The sequence below is a fragment of the Tyto alba genome, unplaced genomic scaffold (genome assembly GCF_018691265.1).
Source record: "Tyto alba isolate M040663 unplaced genomic scaffold, T.alba_DEE_v4.0 Super-Scaffold_5, whole genome shotgun sequence".
Taxonomy (NCBI): domain Eukaryota; kingdom Metazoa; phylum Chordata; class Aves; order Strigiformes; family Tytonidae; genus Tyto; species Tyto alba.
This window is the reverse complement of record NW_024881326.1, coordinates 15,282,805-15,310,351: the sequence shown is the minus strand read 5'-3', so window position 1 is coordinate 15,310,351 and position 27,547 is coordinate 15,282,805. Positions and strand designations below refer to the sequence as shown.

The 27,547-nt window shown below is 39.4% G+C and overlaps 1 long non-coding RNA gene across 7 annotated transcripts in view; it reads left to right on the top strand.

Moving 5' to 3' along the window:
• Positions 1 to 27,547, top strand: part of LOC116963788 — a 90,408-nt gene that overhangs the window by 44,413 nt on the left and 18,448 nt on the right. For 5 of the 7 annotated variants that reach the window (XR_006166974.1, XR_006166976.1, XR_006166975.1 and 2 more), the window contains 2 exons: positions 7,575 to 7,654; positions 9,362 to 9,447. This is a non-coding gene — a long non-coding RNA (uncharacterized LOC116963788). Of the gene's footprint in view, positions 1 to 7,574; positions 7,655 to 9,361; positions 9,452 to 27,547 lie in introns of all 7 variants that reach the window. The other 2 variants (XR_006166973.1, XR_006166977.1) reach the window with 2 other exon arrangements.

The following is a 27,547-nucleotide window of genomic DNA, read 5'->3' as shown; positions in this document are numbered from 1 at the left end:
GGATTGTTATAAACAATTTGCAATGCAAATAATATACATTGCATACATTTGGGTAAAAGTTTTTTGATATATACATGTGTATGTAACACTGAAGTGGGATATGCATGGGAACTGTTTTATTAAGAGACACCATGGTTCCTGACCCCATTTGTGTATATTGTTCTCCTGTGATGCCATCCTTACTTGCCTCATCTATACATACAGTAGGTTAGATATCTAAATGCTGGCAGTAGTAAACACAATAAATTGCCTTTCAGCTTTATGTCTGCAAAATGGAGGTTATTAAAAAAATCCAGATGAGCCCAGGGACATTGAAGAAACCACACATTGTGGCTGTAATTGCAGTCAGGTCACTTTGCCAGCTGACTGTAACCACTGGATGTGAGACACGTTCCCTTACTGCTTATGCAAGGAAATAATTTGCACCATGAGTGATGTTGTTGATCTTGAATAAGAGTAGGTAAAACAACAGAAGTGAAGATGGGTCTTGAGTTAATTGCTGTCATGGTCTGAGGGACTTCAAAGGAATTATTTTACAGGAAGCCTCATTAAATGGATTGGATATTTTACTATGATGAACAGGTGGCTGAAGTGCTCCAAAGGGAAGTGTTTGAAGATGGGAACCACATCTAGGACTCTGTACCCACGCCAGGGTGGAGAGGAGCTCCAGCTCCAGGAACACTCCAGCTGGGCCAGGGGGTGGCCATGTGGCAGGGAGGCTTGCAGTAGCTGCAGACCCCGAGCCACCCCAGTGGGGTCCACATCCTGAGCAGGTGCTTCCCCATTTTGCTGTTTATGTGAAGTGTGGGCTTGTGGGACTAGTGCCGTGGATGCCACATGGGGCTTGAGGGGCCTCGGGGTGGCTGTGCTGCATGGCCAGGGCTCTGAATGCAATGGGAGCCTTTCTTCCCTGCAGCAGGGCTTGCTCTGATTTACACTGTGCCTCTTACACAGCTTTCACAGAACAAAAAGTCATCAAGGAGGAGAGAAATGCTATATAAAATCTAATAGAGTAACATTTTAGAGGAAACATATACAATATTTTGAATATATAATAAATATGCTAAATATTTGTTATACTTTTCCTTTTTTTTTATTTGCAGTAGAACTGTTAAATTAACAGTTGTGAATTTGACAATGTGGGGGGGATTATCATTGAAAGTACAAAAACTAAAATAATGTTTTCACACATGTGTGCTTACATATGTATATTTAAAATGTGATTTATGAATGCTAGATAAATGGATATTTTGTATACTTTCATATATATAATTATATACATAGTACATAACATAATTCATGGCAAAAGAGAGCATGTTGGAAAACTGTCATGGATTACAGTTATTTCATGCCCTGATGGTGCCAGGAGGTTGTTACGAACCCTCAGGAGAGGCCCATTATATCCCTGATAAAGACAATTCTCCCTAGTTGAGAAGAGGAATATGGCTGCAGATGTTTTGGGGATTCTTGCTCAGTTTTGTAGCTACACTGCATGATGGGATGTGCTTGCTGGCTGCTGTCGGGAAGTCTTTTGCTGACATCAGATGTCCCATGGACCCATCCTCCCTTTAAAATTTTAGCCTGTTCCTCTCAGAAACCTCGTGTACGTGAGCTCTAATGTGTCTTCTTGGACCTTTGATACTCTTCCCACCAAATACTAATTTGTCTGCACAAAGCTATTCAGCCTGTGGTGATAGCTAAAACTTTGTTGACCTGCTACATTATCCTATTAAAATACCGTAATTTTCTCTACCTCACTTTGAGTAAAGTTTTGGAATCAAATTCCTGTGAACATCATATTTTCTGTTCACTAACAACCCTACAGATCAAGTTTGGATAGTTTGCTGCTGAGCGGATTTTCTGGAGTGTGCTGTTTTCTGTAATGGCCAATTCTGTTGGATCTTCAAAAATTTTTGTGATTTATGGAAAAGGGAAAAGAACCCCACACTGGATGGTGACAGCAATACGCTGGCCACTGGTTTTCTCTCCTCTATCATGACAAGGGAATTTCAGATTTTCTCTATCTTTGATTACATAGGGATGCTTACTAATCCCGCAGATATAAAATTGTTTGAAGAGTAAAAGGTTTAAAGTCAACTCAGGCTGCTGAACATCTTAAAGAGAAAGACCCACCATACAAATCAATTGTTTGCCTTTGGGAATGTAGTTATCAGCAACAATAAAAAAATGCTTCTCCTTAAGTTTAAATCCAAGCAAATAGAAACAGCAGAGAAATCTAAGCTACAAGTAACAAGGCAAGATTTGGAATGCCCTTCTTATGCAAGTACCAGCACCAGAAGACCTAATGTATATTTAAAGCACTGGTTGGTTTTCATAGAAAATGAATTAGGATATAATTAACAGAAAAAGTTAGGTTATAATTTATAAATAAGCTTAACACCTCTGTAATTTCTGCAAACCAGTAAAAATTAATAAAACCTAGGGCTAGCTATTTGATAAAACTAAGCAAAGTGTGTGTAACTATCCATAGAGTGGTTGACATAATGAATGATGATGGATTCAAACTCATCTGAAGTTCTTTGTGAATAATAGCAATATAAAGTAATTTCCATAGGGCACCAAAATGTGCCTGAAACAGAACAGTATATTGTGGATTGCATATTATCCTAAGAATTACAAGTATTTATGATTGGAAGGTGTCTGTGTTGAGATTATCAATTTTTGTATGTCTTTTCTCAGTTCTTTAATCTTTTGCCTTAAAGTCCCATCCAGAGATTAAATAAATAATAATAGAAAAAAAAGGCTGATTTCTATAATTGTACTACAGCAGTAGTAAATACCTTTTTACCTCAAGAAAATAAGAAGTGCCTGATACTACACAGGTGTTTTTCTTCAGGTGTAATGAATGTCCTCCTTGAGGAACAGCTGGTGAGAGAGGCACAGGAAGGAGGATGGGCTACAACTCAGATCAGCTCAGCTCAACTCAGCTCCTTCCTCTGAATGGGAAAGAAAAATCCTACCATGTAGTGCCAATTGCATCTAGTGAGTTTTATATTAATGCAATTACAGATGTAGTTGAGGATTTTTTTTTAAAAAGTGTTTTTTTAATTTATGGTCACAGCACTTGTGGCTAAATGTGGCAGCTGAAGAAAAATATGGATGTAACTATACTGAGTTGACAGGATACTAGAAATCTGTAATCACAAAGGGGAGAACATGGAGTTTTAGAAGTAAAATGCCCCTTCTGCAGAGCTTTTACCTTCTAGTTGTCTTTGTATCTCTGGAGTGTTTTAGTCTTGTTCAAAAGAGAGTAAGAGATTTTGATAAAAGGTTTTTCTAAAAGTATGATGAGTACAATCTGCATTTGTCTCAGGCTTGGAAGAGGAGAAACTTTTGTGCAATACACAGATTGATTTGCAAGACCTTAAGGTTTTCAGCTTTCCCTAACCTTTGCTAACATACTTCAGCAATCTGTTCTTTGAACATGTTGATCCTCCTAGGTCTATAAGAGCCTTTGAGAGAGAGTTAATTTTTTTTCAGCATTGACTATAGAGGCTTGTGATTTTTAGATCTGAATGTCCCTTTTTCAACCCTGCTACCAGTGACCCACTGCATAGTAAGTATCTCACATTATAAAGTGGTTATTCACAGAGAGATTTGACCAATATTATCTGGAGGGTGGGAGATGCTTTCCTGGAAATGGGATGCAAACACTGTGGGGCAGATCTTCAGCCAGGATAAAAATTCTGCTTGGTCACTGCAGCTCAATGGACAACTGTTAATTCATGTGGAAAATTTGCGACCCCAGTTAGATCACAAAGTTCAGTGTCCTTGACTGAGTGTAATATTTTGCAGTCAAAATTGAAATGTCTTTCTTCTTATAATTCCCTTGAATTTGATTTTTTTATAAGTCCTTTAAATTATTTTATACCAAAAACTGCAGTATTCTCCAAGAAACTGTGTGTTCTTCCTTTCTCTTTTATTAGGTTATTGCATTTCCATAGGAGCAGGAATACTGAGCCCTGAAAGCTCACCTGGATCCTTTGCTCATAGGCTGTATTTATTGTGTGCAGAGGTTAAATTCCACTGATTCTGGTATGGCCATTATTACCGTAGCAACCGTTCAGGACTTTATTTCCTTATTCTTTAAAAGCCTCAATCATTTATTTTAATTTAGTTACATCAGGATTTTGAGGAAACTCTTAGCTGAAGGAGTGCTCTCAAACAGCCCTGTCTGGAGGACAGACTGGGGGACTACTTTGCCTGCCAAGGATGTGCTCTGAGCACTTTCCTCTTGTGTTTTGGTGGTGAATTGAAAGGTGGAATTGCCCTGTGCTGGAACAAACCCTGAGCAGAGGATTTGGAGGGATCCTTTGCATCAGCACAGTGCAGCCAAGCGCTCTTCAGGCAGTGCAGCTTTGCTCTTTTTGAGAGCAAGCGAGGTGTTTGGAAAGATGAATCGCTTTGTGTTCAGCCTGGCACAAAATCTTTTGCACCTTTCTATGGGAGTATTTTTCTTATCTTTGGGGCATCTGACTGCAGTTAATACTATAGTTGTTGTATGCTTCTTGAGGCAAAGGTAATTTGACTTGAATTAAAAAACAAAACAAAGCAGAAACAAGAGGGTAAGATGCTGTTAAGGAGAGTAATAAACATGTGACAGTAGTGACCATCAGCATCACTTTGCACTTGGTTACGTAGGAATTGGGTAGATGTGTATGAAGCTTTGCTATTTCACCAAAATGCCTGTTCATCCAGAGAACAAGCCCTTTGTCCATCAGTCAAACATGACAACTGAGGATCTCCCTCTTACTTTATAATCCTTGGTCCCATTCCCATCCATGCTGGCAGCAAAACTGTTGATGGCGTAGGTGATGGCAGGCATGGAGCACAGTCCCATGAGGCTCCCTGACTTTCGTCTTGTTAACACCTGAATTACTTCACCCTTTAATCCAGTCATTGGTACCTGAGCACAGACATGTTTCACAGCTTTGCCATTTTTGATTGATTCTGTTATTTGTATATGCAGCTGTACCACTGCAATTTTTTTTAGGGTTTTTTGTATGTTTGTTTTTATTTTTTAATATATTGCATGGATGCATAGAAAAGTATCTCAGAGAACTTCCCCCTTTCCCAGACAACTTCTCATCATGCTTTCTACTGGGGAGTCAGGCAACATTACTGCTGTGGATTTTATCAACTCAGAAAAGTTGATCTCAGAAAAGACAAGAAAAAAAGGTGTCTTTTTTTCCAACGTTCAACACTTTCATCTGTGATGGCTGGACACTGCTCAGTGGTGACCAGGTCTTCACTGCTCAGCTGTGGGCTGTGTGCTGTGATGAAAATCACTCCTAGCAGACAGCAAGCACCCGTCATTGGGAGGGGAACCTGCTCTCTGCTGTTCACAGATGGAAGCTTCTGGCTGGGGTGAGAACCAATTCCTCATGTGCCGCTGCCTCACCGCGGTGGCATTTCTCACCATCATCCTGGCGAGTAACACAGGACATCTGGTGAGGCCATCTTCTCTGCCCGCACTGCCCTGCTCTCACCATCAAGTCCCTGCTCTGGGTCAATCAAGAATCTGAAAACCAAGATCTGTTCCTAGCAGTAAACCCATGAAATACAAAACCCTGTACTTGTTTGAGAGCCATTTGTGTCATTAGCAGGATACTTAGAGCCAACAATTTTAGCTGTAGGCACATAATTACCCTTTTTTTTTCCCCAAACATGACCCCAGAGCATGTTCTCTGCATGGCAATGCTCTCTAGGTCTTCCTCCTTTTCACAAGCAAGAAGCCTTAGCCCCAAGCGAATGTCAACCCTGCTGTTTCTACTAGTTTGCCTTGTATGATGTATTTTCTCATCTGTGCTATTTTGACCTTCTCCAGCAGAAGGTGTGGTAGCCCTTTAGTGGAGCACTGTGGAAGTAGCCTTGGGTCTTCCTTTCTCAGCCAATGAGTGCCCTGCTTGAGATGCTCCCTTTTCTGTTGGCCTAAAGGGAAGAATTAAATTGCTCTGTTCCAGTCACATCTCTCGATCAGTGAACAGAGATTCTTGAAACCAGCAGGCTATACTGTATATTCAAACTTCCTAGATTCCATTAACATTTTGTTAATGAAATAGTGCTTTGTCAAAGAGTCTTGAAAACTTAAAAGGGTATTTAAGCTTCTTCCATGAGTCAATACCATGTAATGTCAACATTACCACGAAGGGATAATTCAGAGATGTCACACAAAGCATGTGTTATGCCATTTACAGTCTAGCAAAACAGCTCAACATTTATGTTGTTTAATCCATCTTCAAAAATCTTTTGTTCTGAAAAAGTTTGAGATCAATCTTGTCAGTGTTTACTGACACAAAGCTTATGTAAGTCGCTGTGTTCCTATTGACTTCATCTAAGTTGTAATGATTTACCCCATCCTCAAATTAAGCCCATATTAAGCATATGAAACCTGATATCAAACTTCTAAGGAATATAGAGCTGAATGACACACATCCTGCAAATGAAAATGGAGGTAAAAGTAGAGTGAAGTAAATAGTTTGCAATGAGCTGGAGCAGTACAAACACAATTTGAATAGACTTAAAGAAACACAACATTATTTAAAAATTTGCATTTATGAAATAATGTACTTCTCTGTCCAGAAGTAAATAGGAAATACAGAAATAGAGAATTCAGATTTGTGCTCTGATGATGAGGTTGGGGGCGTGGGGCCTAATTTCTAAAATGTATGTGCTGCAGTCTCCTGGGTTTACGTCACTGTCACAGTAATTCTAGTCAAGGTACATGAAATCCTTCCTTCCATTCCTCTTCCTTTTTTTAGTAATTTTGTAATCTTAACTACCATGTAAGGAAGTCATTTCATTCTGCTGGACCTTGCAGTAACGCTGTTTGTTTTACCTTTGTACTTTTTAATCCTTTTCCATTAAAGCTCTATATAATTGATGTAGTTGAATGTAATGAAAGGTAGTCTCAGCTTTCTTTGAAGAAAATAGACTGCCTGACTTCATACATGGCTGGATCTGAAATGCTTTTCCATGATTATTTCTTAGCTGCATTAATCATAGAATCATAGACTCGTTTGGGCTGGAAGGCACCTTAAAGACCATCCAGTCCCAACCCCTCTGCCAAGGCCAGGGCCCTCTTCCCCCAGCCCAGGGTGCTCCCAGCCCCGTCCAACCTGGCCTTGAACCCTCCCAGGGAGGGGGCAGCCACAGCTGCTCTGGGCACCCTGGGCCAGCGCCTCACCACCCGCACAGGGAAGAATTTCTTCCTTATATCTAATCTAAATTTACTCTTTCAGTTTAAAAACGTTACCTCTATCCCCACACCCCCTGATCCAGAGTCCCTCCCCACCTTCCCAGTCCCCCCTTTAAGCCCTGGGAGGCCGCTCGAAGGTCTCCCCGGAGCCTTCTCTTCTCCAGGCTGAACCCCCCCAACTCTCTCAGCCTGGCCCCGTAGGGGAGGCTAAATCTACTTCAGTTTCAGATTTCCAGATATATGGGGTCAATTTTGCAATACCTAAAGTGATATAAACTTCTTCAAAAATAATTCATACATTTTGATGGCAAAGGTTTGTATTTCATTCACATTCAGGATTTTTCCTTCAAACCAGGCATTGTGGAGACAGGCATCATCACAGATCTGCTGGAGGAGCTCAGCAGGAGAAGAGCCAGGGCTGCACCGGTGATGTGAGTGAGTGGCAGAAAACTGTTCTAATGTTGCATTACTGCTGGTGGGTCAGATACGCTGAGGTAATTTGCAGGTTCCTTCTGAGTAAGGGATACTTTCTGGCCTGACTGCACACAGCAGGAAGAAAAATAGTATAAGGCTCTTCATTTGTACTTTTATGCTGTTTTACAACCTGGGAAACATACAGGGCATAAACCAATTGGTCTTTCTGTGAAGACCTATGGAGGGCTTGCAGCCTCATTGCTCCAGGTGAGATCACTGCAAGAGCAACAAAAGTGAGAATAAAATATGGAAAAAGGAAACACATTGCAAATACAGTCTTTGAAATCATCTGAAAGCAGGTTGTACAGCATAGTGTGCATTCTAGCTGCCTCACACTGAATGGATCTAAAAATGGCTAGATCTTCTTGAAGGATGTCTTGTAGCAAATTATGATATACGTAAGTATATGTAGTAAATGTATAATTGTACAATTAAATTATATTTTGGAATTATCTCCCAGATCCTAGTATATATGATTAAGTGGTTTAAAGGAATAATACATTTGCTAAGTAGGAAAATCTGAAAAAACACAAATGATACATAAGAAGCTGGATCAGGCATAAAGTTTATGATCCATCTTGGCCTGCTGTTATAAACTGAACTTGGAGTAAGCATGCTGAAATACTGCAGTCAGCAGTGCAGCAAAAGGAAGCATGTGGCAATGGAGGCAATGTTTAAATTGAGTTTAAAATTAAAACAAACCCGGGTACTTCTAACGAAAAAAAAAAAAAAGAAAAATTGATACAGGGAGTAATGTAACTGTATATGTGAAGTGCCATTCAGACAAAGACTGTCCCAAAGGCTTTACAGCTTTTAATAAGACAACTACAACATAAATAAGAGGAATCTGAGAAAGCAGTGTAGAATGCTGTGCAGTTTAATCTACTATTTAAAAAAAGGAAAAATAACTCCTTGAAGACAGTAAATGCTGAAGAACTGTTACAGATAATAGCAACTGTATACAGAGATGGGGTTTGTATCTGCAGCAGTGAATGTCTGAAGGAAGAGGGAGGTGGCTAGCATCAGATGTGGGGTGGCAGTGGGAGCAGGGATAGAGCCTGCTAACTTGGGGCAGTGGGATTAAATCCCATAGATGAAACTCCTCTCTCTCAGTAGCAAATATGAGACTTCCTTGCAGATGTAGAGCTACTTACATCTTATCAGAAAGCAGGTGTTACAAAGATTTAATCTAAATTGTTTTTTAAAAAGTCAAGTGCCTGATACAAAGCTTCCACAGATAATCTACAAGACTATTATACTTCTGCTTCATTTAAAGATCTACTTCTGATTTCCTTAACATCATCAGTGACATTAAACATCTGTTGATCTGCTTGTACATGAACCTGCATCTTTCCTTGTCTCAGTTCTTCGTGTATAAAATGAGGACAACAATACATTCTTCTGTATTTTTCTGTATTTCCCGTGTAAATGATAAATTCTGGGGAAAGCAGCTCTGTATTACTCTGTGTTTAAACAGTTCCCACCCTAGTAGAGCCCTTATGTTATCCAGGGTCTTCCAGGTCTGACCACAGAACAAGTAATTGTAATTTCTGAACCAAGCAGAATATTTCCTCTATGTGGCATTAAGTTGGGTAATTGAAAGAAATCAGTGTTTTTACCACTCTATCATATATTAAACAACTGCTTATTTGAGTTTCCTTGTTTCAGATGGTTTGAACAGAGGTCTGTGGTGGTCCAGCTCATTGGAAACTTTTGTGCTCAAACCAGGAGGATACTATAGATGGAGCTAATCTGTGAGTAAGTTTTCTGGAGGCCATTATGTCTCCTACAGTTTTATTTTTTTTTCTAAAGGAGACATTGCTCTATATGTGTCTGTGTGAGGGAGAGAGAGAAAGAGCATTGCCTAGAGGGTTTCAGTTATCACACTGTCTAAATATCCCTTATTTTTAGCTGGAGTCTTCTGAATATGAGATCCCACTACAGGTAGGTGAAGTGACCTCTTCGGTTTTGAATCTGCTCTTCTCTGGCAGATGCAAGGCTGTAGCTTTGAACAGGAACCCCCTCCTGCTCCATGCAAAGCTCTTTGAATTGCCCCTGATATGCTTCTAAGGCTCCCTGGTTGTGTGCAAGGCACTTTGAAGATGAATGCCCCAGCATAAGGAAAACATGAAACAAAACTTACTCCCTTATGTCAGAGTGTGCAGCAGATTTCTCAAAGATCTTCAGTACAATGGTTGCTCTTTGGTGGGTGAGAGGAAATAGGCTGGCTCACCAGCTTGTAAAAGCAGAACAAAATTGCATAGGGCTATCCATTGGGTGGTAGATCAGGCAAAAGTAAGGCTTTTGGGGGTCTCCACAATATTGAAGTCTGGCAAAACTTATTTCAAGTTGACTTCATTGGATCTTACTCGATGAAGACAAATTTATTAATTTTTCTTCCCCCTGAAGTCTGCTATATTTCCAAGTCAACAGATTTTCTATGTCTTCTTGAGGGGAAATATTTTTCTCTGTCTCCATGAAAATCATCACAGCCCAGTTCCTTAGGCTATATGTAACCAGCATAATTTTCTGGTATATTTTGGATGTGACCTAGAGTCCTCAGAGCTGACAGGCCCGTGGGTCCTTGGGAGAGTGGTAAATTGGTAGGAAGTTTTCTCTTATCTGTCCTATTCTGAATATTTCTGTGACAATTGACATGAAACTATCTGTTAATGTGTTTTTTAAACCCGGTGGATCAGTTCTTCTGGCCCAGGTGAGTGGTCATGTATAATCCAAAAGTTTTCATTACCATCAGATGAATGAACCCTTTTCCTTGTGGGGTTAATGGGTTTATAATGTAAAAAATTGAATTGATGTCCCAGAAGAGACTAGGTGGTGAAAAAGAAGGGAAGAGGAATAGTAAAAGAGATTACAAAAATAAAGGGAGATTGGTTAATAGAGATTGGTGATACTATTTTGGAGGACTACTACAAAGTAGATATGTGAACTTCTTATAAAGTAAATGAGGAAAAGCAGAACCCTCTGGGCCACAATTCTTTTCTATATATGATAGGTCCCTCTTCCTTCCAATCAATTAATTGCAACCTAAAAACATCTATTTCTCACCATTGACTTTAAAGGGAATTTAGATGACTAGCTCAGCTATAGCTGTCTACACAGTAAGTGATTAAAGTTGGGTTAGATGAGCTGGCAGACTACATGGATTTTTTTCTTCCTTCGTGCAAACCCTAAATCAAAAGGCATCTCATCAGAGTATTATAAAATATAGCCTTCAGAGGGATAGTCTTCTACTTCCATATTCTGGCATCTGAAGGGAGGAGGGAGACTCCCATCAATTTAGAGAGAGGTAAAGATTTCATCTCCCTCTAGAAATCATGGCCATAATGGGAAATTCAGACATTTATGAGATTTGCTTAGTCAAAGCATAGCTGAGCATTTGGATGTTTCTGTTTGTCTTCATAATATTATAGTAAAATCAGAATAAAAGACTCAGTTTAGTGTTTTTTGGTGGGGGTTTTTTGTGTTTGTGTTTGTTTTTTTTTTTTGTCAGTTTTTTTGGTCAGGTTTTTTTTTTTTTTTTTCCATTCTTCCCCCCCCCCCTCCCCCCACCCCAATATTTTTATTATGCTAATGGCCAAACATGTACCTGGGGGGGCAGATACAGTCTGTGTGACCTTTAAACTGAAACCCTTACCAGCCCTCTCCCTGGGACTGCAAAACAGTGATAAACTGCAGGTGTTTATTAATGGGGCACCTCCCAAAGAAGTACTTACCAATTCACCAGAGGAATTCTCACAAAAGCCCCATACAAGTTGTGCCTGGTTTATGTTTGAATTTTAAAAACAGGTAAGGTCTTAAGTGATTTAAGTAAGATTCTGGCAATTGGTGAATATTTCCCTTGGGTTTCAAAAGTTGGCAAACCTGATACTTGCTATACATATAGGTATTTTAAGTCAACTTGAATTTCAAGGACAAGAGAGAACAAAGCAAGAGATAACTTACTTTTAAATCAGAAAGGGATTCACAATGACACTGTGCATGCATTTGTTTCTTCTACATGTTAATTTCTTGACATAATGGGTAAAGTATCAAATTATTATTTAAACATAGAAATAAAGTGAGCTTCCCTTTTCCTATCTGTAAGAAATGCTCTTCTGCCAAATGATAGGCATGACTGTATTTTTTCCTAATTGAATCTGCATATCTTTTCCTCTGATAGTCCACTGCTGAATATCGATGGTTGCAATAATTGGCTCTTTATTGGTATATTGTGTTTTCTCTGGAATGTTTCAACTTTCTGCAGTAAATCCTTTTCAAGTTTCACTTCTTTTATGGTCTGGTACTTACAAAAGTTGCTAATTCCAGTGGAACTGTAGGACTGTGACTAAGACTCGGTATTTTGATTTGTTGTACAAGTCATGTATCGGTAGATGGTATCTCTCCTTTTATCTTTTTTTGTAGAAATACCTCAGTTGTTACTGATTATATTTAGCAAGCGAACTCAATCTTTCTCCTCTATCTGTTTTCTTCTATTTGTCCGTAGCTTGAAGGGTTGGTGGCACTTGATGCTGGATAAATGCAAGAAAATCGAATAATGCTATTCTAATATACCCATTTATCTGGTATAATATTTTATTTTAACTCTTAATGCAACTGTATAATCATTGCTCCATTGCTATAATTGGATTTTGAAGTATATTTCTGCCATTTAATTACATCTATAGCATTTCTATAAACTTGTTCAGAGTAATTAGTAATCTTATAATTTTTAGTGGAATCATATTTTATATTTTCTGTGCTCATTTTTCTCTTCAAATTCTTTAACACATTTGCACCAATTTTGCTTTTTACACTGGAATTTCTGGCATAAATAATCATTAATTATTTTTTTTTCCTCCACTGTGAATGCGAACAGAGTCTAATCCAGCTTTCATTGAAGTCAATGGTAATCTTTTCATTTACTTCAGTGGAAACTGGATCAAGCTGATTGGTTGCAAATTGTGTTCAAGGCAAAGTCACATGTTATCATGGAAATCATTGTGTAGCAAAGCATGGTGTATTGATGGAAGATACAAAATAGCTGATTGTTTCCAGATTTTCTTGCTAGATAATTTATAGATTCTCTTATCCAAATTTATTAATTTTTAGCTCATAATTTATGGCATTACAACAATTTTTAAAGTATTAATTTTAACCTGACCCTTCAGGCAAATTAAAAACCCCTTTCTGTTAGAGATTTTTATAAAAGGGTCTAGAATTTTGTTTTTCCAGACACCAAGTTAACTATCTATTCATCTCAATTAGGCTAATTTGAAATTGGGCATTTTTTCCATATTAAAAAAAATGTTTTTTTTAATTTTAAATTGAAAAACAGATATTTGAAAACTTTTTTTTATCAGCTCTCTGTTGTGTCACTTTAGAGCTGTGTCAGTTTGTTAATATAATTGGTCCTCTTGCTGCTGAATATGAAAACCTGTGAGCACTTCCATCTAAAAGTGTAATTCTAGCAAATTACATTCCCAAGGAGGCACAAATTTATGATGTTCACTTTTCCCAACATTTTAATTTTGCAACTGTGGGGTGCTAAATAAATGTGCCAAACCAGATTTTTTTTTTTTTTTTTGACATTATTGCAACTTGCTTGTTAAGGAGTTATTTTTCTCTTCTGCACTGCTCCCACTCTCTTGATTAGAGGTTTGTTGCTTTGGTAATGTGTCTCTCTCCTTCAGGCAGTTAATGATTACAGACAACTCTCTAACCTATAATTTTGGGGGAAGGTTATTGAGAAGGTGATATGGAAACAATTATAATTGTTCCTGTAGCTTAGAAATGTCCTTAGTCTTTGCTGGCCGGGTATCAAGTCCTGGGGTTTAGAGTGGAAGTGGTGCTGGTATCCACGATTAAAGACACTCTCCTGTGTTATTTATTCCCAAATCATGCCAGTTAGTAAGGTTAGAAAGAACATTGTGAAAGGTGGTAAACTGCAATTTAATTCTTAATAAAGTATAAATGCAAATGGTGCCTATTCCATCCTAGGCAGAAAGTGATCTCCATAGGTTTTAGGATGGAGACCCTTGGACCTCCAAGGAGAAATGGTCAGCTGTTGGAGGGGTGATCCATAACTCCTGGCATGATTTTAGAGCCTCAGGATCCTTTGGGAGCTGGAGCATCTTCATTTCAGAGGGCAGGATAAAAATAATTTGTTTGTCCAGCCTTTTGACTGAAAATAGATCAATTGAACAGTTGGATTTTTTGCTATTCTTCCAGCATGGAGAAGAGCTGTTTATGAGCCTTAAATGGAAAAAATCTTAACTTTAGTAATTTCATTACTAATCATTTGAATGGAGCGGCATGAGCACCTGTGAACCTGAAATTCCAATCCTAAATGCTGCAGCTATTTTCATATTGTATGTTGCAGGTGTCTCACCACTGACACTAATGGGAGCCATGTTCCCACATCACAGGGACAGTCCTCATTAGAGGTTGGATTCTTCCAGTGGATGCATATGAGTAATTTGTACTGAAATTTTGTCAAGAAATGACTAGTGTTTTGCCACTTTAAAACCATGGAAACATCACAATGTTCTTTTAGAAATGACTCCATGAATTAATTGCAAATTACTTATTAATGAAACAAATATTCAGCTGTCACTTGAGCTAAACTACATGATATGCTTAATGATTATTTTTTGAGAAAACACTTTTGTGTTTGTTTGATCTGCCTAGTGTTAACAGCGGTAGAAAAAGAGGAAAGCATTTGGTGTCGGAGAGGAAACCTGAAACTGGCAAAAAGCAGAAGGAGAGGAAAAACATCAGCCAATAACTGCAAAATAGGTGAAAAACCCAAAGAAATAGCAGATCCCTAACAATTATGTTGGAAAGCTGCTCCCCCAGGCAGCCTTATCTAGGTAATGAGGGTAAAATATGGTGACACAGGCGGGGAAATCTGGCAGCAAAGGTTTTCACAGTAATACTAATTCAGCTGCATTCCATGTCCGTAAAATGAGCATGAAAGAATTCACCTCATCTGGGGCGGGTAAATGTTTGCAAACTGCAGAGAGACTCTCAAATGAATGTGAAATATCATCTGTAGTTCTGCAAATTATAACAAAAATAAAGGCTGCCAGTTAGGGAATGTGGATTTCTCACAGCTCTGATGCTGCTCTGGGACAGCACCATGGAGCTTCCCTGCCCAGATCTTCTGTGTCCCACCTGCACCAGCTGAGCGGTGGGGAGCTTAGCGGGACCTTCATGGGTGACCATGGTGCACCCGGGGGGGATTTTGCCACAGGAAGCCTACTGAATCTGTGCATTTTTCCATGTGCTCTCCATTGCAAGGGGTAGATATAAATCGGTAATAAAGCCTTTACACTCTTTGCTGCACTACTGCTGCTGTTTACAAGAGCAGGAACACGGGACGGTACATGAGCGAGGCAGGTTTGCCTGCATTTTGAACACATCTCAGGTGTCCTTCTGCTGGTGCTGCTAAATTATTTACCACTCAGCAAGTGTGTGCCTGCATGAGATATTTAAAGGAGGGAATCTGAGGTGAAACCCCATCAGTTTACCTGGAGCTGACACTGGAATATTCATTATCACATTAAATCTAACCGCAGAGAAAATGAAGGTTTCCGTTGATTATGTGCTTGCACTAAAGATTTCTTTGGTGGCAAGCTTGTGTGCCAGAGATCTGAATATAAAACCTAGCAAGTGGAAACCATTCTCTTTATGGTAAATTTGCTTTCTTGGAAGTTATGAGACTTGGCAGGTTTAAATTATGTTTTAAACCTGTGGTGGATTTTATGAATTTTCTAACTGGCCAAAAGCAATACTAGATGAGCATACATCACACATGCACAATCCCAACCACAGGCATGAGTCAGGATTTCCCATGTGAAGGAAAAATAAATGCAGATTTGATATCCAGAGAATGGTACATATTTATCTGAGTATAATGTCAGTTTTGCAGGGTTAGTCTGGAGGTCTCCTCTTCTGGAGTGCTGGGGCAAACAGCCCTGTCTGCACACACCTGCCTTTCCTTCTCCCTCTCCGTCCCAAATTCATGCTGGAGCACAGTGAGCAGTACAGCTTGGAGAAGTGTTTGAGGAACCCTTTGAACTTATGATTGCAAAAAATTTCAGTCAAATGCATGAGAATGGCCCAAAAAGAGACAAGAGGTATTTCCTCTGTCTCTTCATCCATCCCTCACTCCCTCCCTGTCTTCCCCCTCCACCAGGGATCTTGTTGAATCTAAAGACTGAATTAGATCTTCTTCTCTGGGAAGCGGAGGAAAGAATAGAAATGATGAGATGTAACACTTTGAAAAGCCACCTCTTGAGGAGGTTTTCCCATCAGGAAACAGGAGGACTGGTTGTTCTAGTCTGCTTAGGTCTGTAAATGTGCTTCAAAGAAAAATGGCATAGCGAGGGCTGGATTTGGTGGAGGTGGGCATGTACAGCAATGTGAGACTAAAACCTATTTCTGTTAATGTTAAGAATGGTGATTCACTCACAATCAGTAATTTATTGAAATACGCAACTGATTGCATCAGCACAAATAATAATAAAAAATAATCAAAGTCCTCCATGCTATAATCCTTAAAACAGACTTTCTACTTTGGCAAATGACATGTAAGAAACAATATGATCAGAAGCTAGGCTTGCCTAGTCATAAATGGCTATTGATAAAGCTTGCTATGGAACATGGTTACAATGAAACCATCATCTTCCAGAAAATCATGAGCTTTTTTCCTAGAATGCTGGAGATAATTTATGGCACATTCTTCTCTTTATGCATTCTTTTTAATCTTTAGTTGTAAATGTACTTAGTGAGTGAGAATAAAACATAAACATACAGTAGATACAAAAGTGCCAAGCACCTTCAGCTTTCACTGATGCTTGCAGAGAGCACAGACAGAACCAAAATGATCTGTAACTGTATTTGAGAGGCAAAAAACAATTTATGTTTAATCAACATTTAAGGGAAGAATTGCATGTGCCACAAATCCCCTTTTATATTGCACTTAAAATCCCCTTACCTGCACTTTAGTTTTCATGGTTTTCCTTATCTTCAGTGTCACTTAATCATATTTCAACAGGATTTGCTTCCTCATTGCCCATCTGCTCTTCCTTTCTAGTGTTGTGTTAATGCCAGAACACCATCCCAATAGTTTCCTTCTACCATGCTTTGATGTCAGACACCCAGGGATTTGGATTTTTTTCATTCAGGTTCAAACAGAAAAGAAAACTACCTGGTCTGTGGGAGTGACAGATATTATTTTCAAATGTAAATGTCTAGAGTTAGAGCAGGGGAGTTACAGGAGGCAAACACAGCTCCTGTTTGGCTCCTGTTGACACTGAGTGTTGGTTCTGGGGGAGCAGCATCACTGGGACCTGATGGCCATGATCTGCCCTGCTGCTGCCCATGGCAATGTTTCTCCTGGCCCCGGGGAGAGGATGCAGGCAGTGTTCTCAGCATCAAATCTGTGCTAGTAGGAGGGTCATCCTCTGAGGATATTAAAATTCTTAATCAGTGTGTGGAGGGAGCAAGGCTGTGTTCTCTGAACATCAGCTTTGCTTGTGTGGGTTGCCCAGTTAGATCTGTGTTTACCGAATCAGAGGCATCATTTTGAGTGTCATCATATGTTTTGTTAATCTTAAAATTATTGAATTAGTAATCTTTGTATATATATCTGTTTTATTTTCAGAGGTAAGGAAGTCTTTGTAATATTTTGACTTACTAGTTTAGGAACTTAAGGATGCGGATAGGTCTCCTTGAAAAGGGAGAGTTTTAGATTTTTTCCTTTCAATGTTGACAGGAACTCTCCCAAAACAGTTATGTGCTGCCTTCTGCACTTACAAACTTGAAAAAAATAAATAAAGTTATATAAATCAATTCTAATTCATCATGTAACTTTGAGTTAGTCCTTGAATCACTGATCATACGAGGCCTGTGAGTATAGTTGGGGACATTATCATCTCTCTCACATGATTATCTTTGCTGGCCATTAAGATCTCATGATAATTCAGAAGAAAAATGTATTTCTTAAAGATATTCAATGTCTTGCAATGGCTGATATTCGAACCTCTGTTTTTGAATTATTTTTTAATTAAACATAAAGATTTTATTTATAAAGAAGTGCCTCAAAGTGCAGTTAATCCAAATTCTGAGGAGTTTGTGCCAGCAGAAGTCAGTCTTGCTATTTCCAAATGATATTTGCATCAGGTCTCATGAAGAAGAGTGTGGAGTTGCCTTGTTACAGGAATCCAGAAGGTCCTCTGTATCACATTGGTGAGGGTCACAAGCTCAGAAGATGCTCATTCATGCTCAGTGCTGTAACAGCAAAACACAGCAGAAATCGGATCTGCTAAAGCAGCGTTGGGACTCACTCCTGGCAGGGCTCTGCCCTTCCCCCCCTGGAGGATAATTCTTGGCTTTCTTCAGTCTGGTGTTGTGTGAGCTGGTTTTGGTGGGAGCAAAACAAAAGGAGATGGGTACCACCAGAATTCAGGCAGGCGAGTGTTCACAGGGGTTAAGCAGGGGACAGAACAGAGAGGTGCTTGGGGCAGAGTCTTAAAGAACAAGTTTAGAAAGAAATGGTTGCTTGGAGGAAGATTAAAGAGGTCTTCTTCAAGACACAAATGTGACAGCAAGAGGAAAGCCATGAAGGAAGGCTTGGAAGAAGGCAGAAGCTGGTGGAGGAAGACAAACCAGAGGTTGTTGCTGAGGCTGACAGCTTGAACAATAAGAGGAAAGGGCTTGCTTGGCTTTGATTTGGTTAATGAATATGTGATGAAGATAGAAATGCATGGGCTGATTGTCTGCGGGGGAAGAGGCTTTAAGAGGAACCGTGGGGCAGATGTCTGAAGCAGATGAGAAGCCACCACAAGATTGGTCATGGGACAAGTGGAGATGTAGGAATTAGAAAAGGAGGGATGGCTTTAGCAGCGGAAACAGGATTTAGCAAGAAAATGGAAAATGAAAAATAGTATGAGCTGTATGGAAAACCTTGTTGTTACTATTATTATTATTATCATTATTATTATCATCATCATTATTATTTACTAAAGGCTGGCTTGTTTTCAATCTTATAAATAGCTTCTGTCAGAAAAGTTTTAAATGTTGACTTTTATCTCTGTTAGAGCAAAGACTGTTAATTCTGTTTTACTAATATCTTGTAAGTAAACATAGAACATTCAGTGTGATAGAGATGATTAAGATGATTAGCCATTGAAATTTGGTTCCACACTGAGCACATAAGAAGGAAGAAAAGGATGGCAATTAATATATTACTATAGTAGAAACATTACTAATAGGTAGTAATACAGATTCTCTATTATTTATGGTTAATTTAGCAGAGAGGGAGTTCATTTTTGGCCCAAAGAGGAAGACATGAACATTGAAGGAGGGGAAAAACCTTTTAACCAAATAGAAATTCCAGTCGTGAGCTGTAAAAGGAAGTTGAACTGAACGTTGAGAAAAATTCAAAAAGATAAAAACGATTTCAATTTGGTAGTTCTTCACTGGTTCTGCAGTTTGGCAGCTGTCAACATCTCAAAATATCATCTCACCCAAACTGTTGAAAGAAAGAAACCCTTTGATTTTTCCCTTGAGACTCCCAAGCTGAAAATGGACTCTTTGTAGTCTCAGCCTCATTTCAGACAGTTTTTTTTTTTTTTTTTTTTTTTTTTTAAACATTCTTGCTGGCAGAAACAACTAATTCATAAATAGAGTCTCTGTTAATTAAATAAATTTTATCGTTTTAACATGCCTTTTAAAATGAAAAAGAAAGTAAATCTCTAACATTTTCCTCTTTATTATGAATCCTAAGGGACTGAACATCACATTTCTTGCATCATTAATAATGCAAATTAGTTTTTGTTTGGGTCTCAAGTTTATAGTTAGAAGTAAATATTTAATGCACAGATCTGGGAAATCAACTCATATATAGCAGAAATTTTACTTTTATAGTTATTGAAAGTTAATGTAAGAAACATGGGAAGGACTGTGATTTCTGTTTATTTAACCTTTCTTGCTCTTGCTTTTCTTTCAGTAGAACTCTTTGTAACTTGTCATTAAACACTGTTATATTCCTACAGTATCTGTTTTTACTATCTTTACAGTAGCCACAGTGTTCAGCATTTAATACCATTTTAAAGTAAAGGTTAAACATATATAGCGTACTTAGAGCTATAAGGATTATATTTTTGGTCCTGATTATTGGCAGGAAAACCAGGTGATTATTTACAATAATATCTAAAAATTTGTTGACTTTTCAGCAGCTTTTCTTAGTTTGCTTAATGAAGCAATAGTCAGATAGCCAAATAAGATTAAACTTCACTTGGGGCCTCTATATCGTGAATAGTAATGCCTCGTGAGGGTGAGTGTAAAATACTTTGACTCGTTTGTTTGTTAGGACAGGGGTAGACTGCAGTTAAGGTATATATCCTATAGTAGGTTTTTCTGCCTTGTGTTTTTACACATTGTTCCTGAATATATTGTACCTCTCTCCATATGAAATGTCTGTAGGAATGATACTACTGCAGAAAAATTACAGACGTTTCATTTCACCATGACATCTGTGCTTTCAGTAATGACTCTTTTTTTGTGTGTGGTGGATAACAAAAAATAATAAGTATCCTGTTATTTTGTGCATGAAATCTGATAGTGAAAAAGACACCAGAGAGAATTCTTCAGCGATAAAAATTTAAATAGACCCATTTATCAATATGACAGAGATTTGACCTGAAAGTTAAAGTGTTTGAAAGTTAAGTGGGGTTGTGTAAAGAAAGTTGAGGCTGCGCTACAGATAGACCGTAGGTTTTGTAAGTTATTAAATCAAAATAAAAGGTATTGACAAAACAATAAATTGCCTGTATCACCCCATCTAATAGCTTCTGGGACTACTAAATACATTCTCCACATTAAAGATGTACAAAACTTTTCCCTTACTCATACTTCTCTTCTGCTCAAAAACATTTGCACCATGGTTGGTTTTATAACAGACTTGGCACCAAACTGCGTCTGTGAATGCTTTGCCAGAGAACTTGCTCATAGCAGCATTGTAGAGATCATGGGTGATGGCATTTCCCTGTTATCTACAGGAGTACTGAACTTTGCAGGTGGGTCCAAATCACTCTCGTGGGGATAAAAAAACAAAACCAAAAACAAAATAATGTCACTAATATCTTTACTGGGAGAAAGGAGAGCACAGTGTGATGCTCTTTGCTCTCCTCAGGAGTCCTCGGCACCATTCCTGTGCTGGAAATCCATGGGCTTCGGAGGGGGGGCAGTGTCTGGCAGCAGCTGCTCTTCGGGGCACGTTCCCCTCCAACAGGGATGCCTCGGGGGGGCGAGGAGCCGTGTGGCAGTTAATGCCGCCTGCTTAACCTTCCTCGGAGAGGGGCTGGGTTTGCTCATGGGGGGGAAGGCAAATGGCTGTGGCAGCCGCTAGGGATGGGATGCTGGGGAGTGGGTGGGGGACAGCTCTTCACCCCCAGACTCGTTAGCTAGGACCTGCTTTTTCCTCTGGCTCCTTCAACTCCTTGGGGTTGGAGGGGCATACCCCCTATCTATGGCTTCCCCGCCGAGGAGAGAATGAGGCTGGCTCTCTTTGGCTTGAAAACTACACAGATTTGAGACTATTTCCCCTCCTGCAGATTTTTCCACGGAGAGGAGCATAGAAGACATTACTATTTATAGTGCACAGTACGTGTACACAGCGTGACATCCACCGGCTTTTCAAGCAAACATCCTACCAGTTTGGAGGGGGGAGGCTTTCCATCTCGGTGTCCCCGAGATGCCCTGTCCCCTCTCCTGGGGAGGCGGGAAATCACACAGGGGTAAGCACCCATCTACCCTTGTCTCTAGGTTTCTTTCAGTTATTTTTTGATGTCCCCCTGCCGTGGAGCTGATCATGAGGTTTGAAGTGAAAGTGAGTCTTTAGCACAAATAACATGCATTTTAAGGGGAGGGAGAGGAACACAAAGCAATGAAGGTACAAGGGGGTTTCAGATCATCTGCAGAATCTGATTTGGGGATGGATTACTTGGGTGTGCGGGGGGAAATGAAGACAGAAAATACATTGGTTTAACTAAGGGTTTTTGTGAGTTTTCAAGAGGCCGAGTGCCAGCAGCGGGACTTTGGTTTCCTCGCTGCCTGCACCCTGCCTGACTGCTGGGTCACAGGGAATCTATTTGTGTTCATGTATGGGTTTGGGAAATCAGAACGTCTTCATCTAAGCTCAAGTCTTGATACAGAAAAGATAGCTGACAATGGTAATAAAAATAACAGTAAGCAGTTGGAAAGGCCCAGCTCAAATCATGCTCTGTCAACAGCTTTGCAATCTGTATAAATACGAGCGGAAAGACAAACAACTCTGATTTCTCTTTAAGAATGTGAGTATCCATTGTCGTAGATTTAAATTAGGATGTTTTACTTGTACTGTATGTAAATTCCTTCTTGGCAAATAACCCATGTCCACTAATGTATGTGTATTTTGGGTCTGTATAGTTTTGGTCTCTGCGAAATACAATGAAATTTGATAGCACACAGAAATACTTGCATGGAATGTCAAATTTTTTGTGTGTGCTTCTCACATATCCATAAAAGAGTTTACACATTTCTAATTACTCATTCAAAAAGAGACTTTACAGCACTTTTAAAAGAGAGCCAATTTTTTCCCTACTGTGTTCTGTTTTTACAGCTTGTGGAAAGCTTATTTAACGAAAGTTTAAGTAATCAGCGAAAGTCATTTCTGAGAAAAGACTGACAGATATGAAGCCTCTTTTCACACTTCATAAGAGGTGAAGAGAGTAGCCATAAAATTTACAGCTGAATAGTACTCTGTTTAGCTTAAGTTATAGAATTATTAGTGTTTCAGGCATGTGATAGATTTTAGGAAGGTTAAGTATTTTAAATGATTGTATATGCTTTGTGTAGCTGAGCTATAAGTGTGCAATACTAATAACAGCCTAACCCTCCAAACCCAGCAACCTGCACACTCCCATGGGGCTGATGTTGCGCTAAAAATATGTGTTTGCAGCTGACTTGGCTTCATGATATATTAATAAAATACTAGAAATATGTTCCCTTTACAGAGGCTCACCTCTGGCTATGAAAGTATGAATTCCTAGGCTGTGGAAACAAACAGACGGGGTATGTTGGTAAGAAAGGAGTCAGTAGGGAGGTCAGCACCATCAACATCTCTGTCCCAGCTCCTGCAGAGCAGGGACATGGAGGTTTTACTGTATGAGAGACCTGGCTATAGAGTGGTTGAGAATAAGTGACTTCTGCAAGTCATGACCAATTTTGTGTTAAAAAGAGCTGAATAAAAGAGGAAGGAGTTGGCTGTATTATGAAACTGAAAAATGAGAAATGTCCATTTCAGCTAGGCATTTGACTGTAAATCTTTCTAAATATTATGAGATGCCCAGATGTTGTGGAAATGGGTAACACATACAAATACTTACAGCAAAATATAAATAAGCAAACAAAAGCAATTACTAAAGGCATTTAAATGTTATGCTCTCTGTACCAACCCAGGTTTTTTTTTGTAGTGCTTTAGATGTAACTGTTTACTCAGGAGCAAACAGCAGAGACACTTTCATAGTTCTTTAAAATAACATAAATTGTGTGAGCTGGAGTCTAGTCCGACTGCAGTTATTTTGAGGCTTGCCATTGGTTTCAATAGAACAAGAACCAAATCAGGGAGGCATCTTTCCTCCTTGTTGTGGCAGCCATAGTATAACATTAACACAACACAGTGGCTCACTGTACAACTTACATCAGTATGCGGTTTAAGTATGTGTAGAGTAATGTTTATATTTTTTTTTAATTCACTTTTATGTGAGCCTAATACAGCCAACATCGTAAAGCTTGCTCTTGCACCAGATTATAGCGGTGTCTTTGTAGCATTTACTGGTTGTTCGTAAATCACAGTGGCACTTTGTTACTGTCCACAGGCTGGTTTTCATGCTAAAGGTTTCAATCATTATGATGTACAGTATTATCTCAGGCATAGTTTTAGTCCTAGAGAAATTATGCTGAGGTGCTTTTATACATCTGGCATTTGTGGAAAATGTGTGTGCATGGCATGCCATTTAAAATCTGATACACACGGTACCATTAGCTGCTGTATTAACAAGCACTTTAGCTAAATATACAGAAAATTCTCCAGTGTATTTATGCAATACAGGAAAAGTACTTATGCCAGTTTACAAATTCCCAGTGTTTACCTCCGACATCTATTTCAACTCATTTTAAGGTTTTCTGGGTGCTGAACACTTAGATTTCAGGTAAGAATCTCAATTACAGGAGAAGTGCCTTGATTTGTCAGACTGTACAGCTTTTCAGCCTTGGTTGTTAATACCAACAATTCCTAAATCTTATTCAGTTGACTCTGAAAACTGTATTCGGGAGGCGTTCAGTGATCCTGCATTCAAATGGTTAATTTGCACTATGTTCTGTTAAAGAAAAGGAAAACTGTCACCCTGTCATTTTAGAGTCTGACACTAAGCTTGTCAAAAGAGACAGCTGTTAAACTGAATTACTGTTGACATGCAGAGAAACGGCCCTTGCCAGATGTAAAGGACATCTGCGGCAATGAAGTGGTACAGGGTGGCTTTTAAAATGTGGTCATACTGGTATTTGAATAGAGCGTCTATGGCATTAAAACGTGGCCTTGACTCAGACAGTTTAAGGCAGCGAACCAGAGCCAATGAGAAGCACAAAGAAGTGCTGATCTGTTGCTGTATCCATAACTTATGCATGAATATGAAAACAGTGCAGTGTCAAAGCTATTAAGCTCTTATCTTGTATCCAGGAGGATGTGGGTTTAAAACACAGTAGGAAATATTTTGTATTTCTGGGTCCTTGAATGAGCGGCTAGGTGAGGTGTAAATTCATAAGGTGGATTATGCAGGGAATGAATAGAAATAAGTCTTCTTGTCTTCAGCGAACAACTGCTCAGACAAGTATTGCAAAGGGCATTAAGCTTAGGAAATGAGGACTGGATGTGCCTCGCCCGTGTTTCCGATAAGGCTGCCGGTGTGCAGAGCACGTGGGTGGGTGCTGGGGAGGTTGTCCTTCAGAGAGGGGAGCACATAAAAATGGAAATAGCTGCATGGAAGGGCCTGTAAAATTTTGTCTGGGTATCTTAATGTGATTTGCATAAAAAAAGTTGAGATACCAAACTCATTTTGTAAAAAAATGTAGATATTATGAATATTTTATAATTTAGCAATGGAACCAGCAGTAGGGAATTCTGCACATTATATAAGCGTGTCAGTCTTTGATTTGTATGTTTTTAGGGTAGGAATAAAGCTGTTTTGGAAAAAAATGTATCAGTTAAGCAATTTTGCTAAATGTATGAAAAATGAAATGTTATGAGATGAAGCATGTATTCATTACGAAATGAAATTGATGTTTGAAGCTAAAAAAAAAAAAAAAATTTCAGGCCAAACATCATTTTGAATATGTTAGCAGATCATATCTTGATGATTTATTTGTATGTTTAGTGGTGGCAGAAACCGAAGAGTTTGCCATCTGTGGGGAAGAAGGCAAATGATATTTCTAAATCGTATAGACTAAGCTACTCCTTTCTGCAGGAAAGCAGCAACAACAATTTACTCTAGGCAGCAAAAATGCTGGAAGGGGCAAGTGTGAGAGGTGTTTTTTCCTTTGTAAGAGGAAAGTTTGTTTTCCAAGCACCTGGGTTTCTCTGTGCAGAAAGGCTGATGTCAGACAAGATAGACCCATTCCCCTATGCTTCCTCTAAGGGTGGTGGAAAGACCAGGCCTCATTTAGGGCTTGAGATAATTTGAGCTGGTGCCCTGCATTGCCCTGAGAGCATCCCTTTACCATGGAGAGCATTTAGCACCCTGTGCTGCCCAAACTGGGTCACTACCATTGCCCACCACCGCAATGTCAAGAGGTGGATGGTCTGTGCCCCTGGTTCAGCTGGACAGCCCCCAGGTTGCTGAAGAGATGCATGGTAGCGCATGATTTATGGAAGGGACTGCACAGCCTGGAGGGTAGTGCTGCTGCCAAATGTGACCGAAGGGCCACCTGCATGTGTAACCAGCGGTGCTCCCACGGGTCCCTATGGCCGTGGTTGGATGCGTCACAGCAGGAGGTGGCTTTACAAGCACAAATATCTGTTATCTAACACAGCCCATCCTGGAACTGCCTTTGTCAACAGCTGGCAGAGGCTTGCCATGCGCGAGGGCGGCAGTGAGTGGTGTCAGTGTTTAACCACTGTGGCATGGGCAGCAAGCAGGGAGTAACTGTTGAGTTTCTGCAGTCACCAGGAGCCAGGGACATGTGCTTTGCCCCAGTCTCTGCTGGGAGGCTTTCAAGAGGAGCAGGCAGGACGACCATAGTTCACTGGGTTTCGGAGCACATGGTTACGTTTTGGAGTTCACGATGTTGGGAGTGTTAGTTCCTCAAGAATAGCTTTTATATGGGGACCACATAGCTGCTTGACAGCAGCTCATTTCTCACCCTCTGGGGTTTGATAAGACCTTGGTGGCAAATACAGGAAAGGAAAAGTAAATTAAAATGTTTAATTAAAAGAATTTTTAGTGTATTTTAGCTTGTGGATGACAAGAGAGCTGGTGTCTGCCTAGCAGGACCACCACCATCTCACATGTGCTCTGGGGACCACTGGAAGCCACTGGAGCTTCCAGCCTGGTGGGGTAAGGGCAAGACAGACTGAGGAGGAAATTACTTTACAGTGATTTTCTGCATTCCCATTCAGCTGCTGTGTGTGCTGTTGTCTGTGTTGACCCAGCAACATCGGTACTGAAGCATCTGCAAAGGCAGCGCTGCTTCAAAACCATCCCTGTGGCTGTACTGGGATGGGGCTTGGGTGGTTGTCTTCACCCTGACAATCCTACAGGAATTATCTGGGCAAACCTCAAACACCTCTTCAGAAGGATGTTTTATGCTCCAATAAAAAAAGCTGAAATCTTGGTATCCGCTCTTCACTGATTAGTTAGAGCTACAGCTCAGGGTTGGAGGTTTTATCCAGAGCAGACTCACCGATTTACAGAAGTTTAACTATGCTCTAATTATTAACTTTTTACAAACAAGCTCAAGATGAAACATTTAAACAAAGAGGAACAAGTTTATGACAAGGTTTTTCTGTGATAGCTCTTATATCATTATCATTAGTTTATTAGTTTATTAAAGTTTACCATGAAAAATCTTTCTCCTAATCTAAACTCTTTCAGCTTCTGATTTTGATTGACACAAAAATAAAATAACCTATAAATTATAATGTATGATTTAAACGATGTATAAATGCATTATTTGTAAGGCATTGCAAGGATCATCAGTGTGCAACATATGCAATTTTAAAAAAATAAAAAATATTTTACCAAGATAATAAGATGGCAGAATGCAGGTCTTTTGTGAATATTCTCACTGCATGCTTATGTTAATTGTAATAATCAAACAAACATGGAAAAAAGCCCTATATCAACAGCCATTCGAACTTCATTATATATTCAGTCGCAGGTCAAAAATTAAAATATATGCATTCATCTCAGAAATGCACCCCAACTTTGTGAGTTGTCAAACAAGCAAATTTCTGTCACTGAAGTCACCCAAAATTCAGGCTTGTAAATATGTTCCTACTTACCTGTTGATGTTGGAAAGTCATCTTTCCTTCCCATTTTATTCAAGCCAAGAAATGAAACTTTCTGAGTTTTGTGTGGACTGGGAGATGCTCTCCGCCTGCTGTGTACTGACACAGTGAGCTGGGCTGAATTACTCCAGCTGAAGATCTACCCCCAAGCTTTAGTTTCCCGTTTCAGTATCACAAACAGCATGGGAACTAGGTCATTGACAAACAGAAAATAATGCACAATGGCTTGTTATAATCCACCCGTT